We start from the raw sequence: 1,377 nt of genomic DNA, 5'->3' as shown, positions 1-1,377 counted from the left end.
AGGTCTCCTAAGTCAAACAGGCTCGAAGAAGGCTTTTTTTCCCTTACTTTCTGTTAACCAGGGAAAGTAGAGGCCCTCTCTGTATATGGACACTGTATCCAATGGACAAGTTTGGCCAGGCTGTCTGCCACCACAAACATCCCCCGCCTCACTGTTGACTTAACCACAGGAGGGGCCATTGGCATCCTTTCAAATCATGTTCCGTTCAGAGAGAGCAGGAAATGAGAATTCTGAAAAAGCAAAAATAAAATATTATTAACTGGAATCTTTAAAAGGCAAATAAACACCAATAATAGTATCCAAGTCTCAGGCCTTGAAAGTCAAATCAACTTTTTTTTAATGTCTTTAAAACAACTGTCTCTGGCACAGATTCTTCTGCTCCCACGCAAGCTTCATTTCTTGGTCGCTGAACATAGGAACATTTGAGGTGCTGTGGCCAGCAATTTACCCCTGCGGATTAGGAGGCTGGCTGCTGTACTGATTAGGAGCAATAGTAAGCATTTATCTCCTGGTATAAGTTGAGACTTCCAAGGGACTACACTACTAACAAAAGAAAAACAGCATAATTTTCGGAACATTTTTATGCCACAGAGGTCAGGAAGGAAATTCAGTCCTATGGAAACAACATTAAAGCAACAGGTATAACAATTACATTCCTTCTTTTTACAGCTGAGCTATGTCTTGCTGGGTTTGTCAGTTTAAGAGCTTGCTTTCAAAAATCAATGTGGTAAGCCTTGAAAAGCTCTGAAAGACCATGTCCATGTCTGGAAAATGAATAAAGCTCTCAGAGCAGGATGCAGTGACTCGCAGAAAAGTCACTGAGCAGAGCTCAAGAAAGGGAAAACCATGTGGCCTACTGGAGAAAGTGTAGCAAACAATAAAACAATATTCAGTGGCACTGAACCCCAATTTGGGAAGTCACAGGGGTTGTTGTTTCACTAAGCGCAACCCTACGGTCCTGAGCGCGACCCTGTGTTCCTTTACTTAGAGAAGGCTGGGCACAGACGGGTATTCACGTCAACCAGGATCAAACCTCTTACATCTAGGCCTTAGAGGTCAGCCTAATGTTAGGTCATTTTAAGGCCATGGCTATTTTGGATTTGTCAGACAAAACTGAAAACTGCAGGGAAAGAAGGCACCTCTTGTTAGATCGTGGGTTAGAAAATGTAAACCACCTGCAGTGCTTCGTGCACGAACTAGAAGATTGCAAACCAGGGTGACAAATACGCCATCATGCTTTCTCACAGTAGTGCCTCCATCTCTTGACGTTGTTCTCTGATGGGTGAACATCCTCAGCCTCCTGCTGAAGAGGATTCCAGACAGTGCCTGTCAACATTCTGCTCAAGTGTTCCATCCGGAAGGTGGGGTGTGGGGTCA

The sequence above is a fragment of the Atractosteus spatula genome, chromosome 5 (assembly GCF_055471065.1).
Source record: "Atractosteus spatula isolate fAtrSpa1 chromosome 5, fAtrSpa1.hap1, whole genome shotgun sequence".
In the NCBI taxonomy this organism is placed as follows: domain Eukaryota; kingdom Metazoa; phylum Chordata; class Actinopteri; order Semionotiformes; family Lepisosteidae; genus Atractosteus; species Atractosteus spatula.
Note: the sequence above shows the minus strand (reverse complement) of the source record.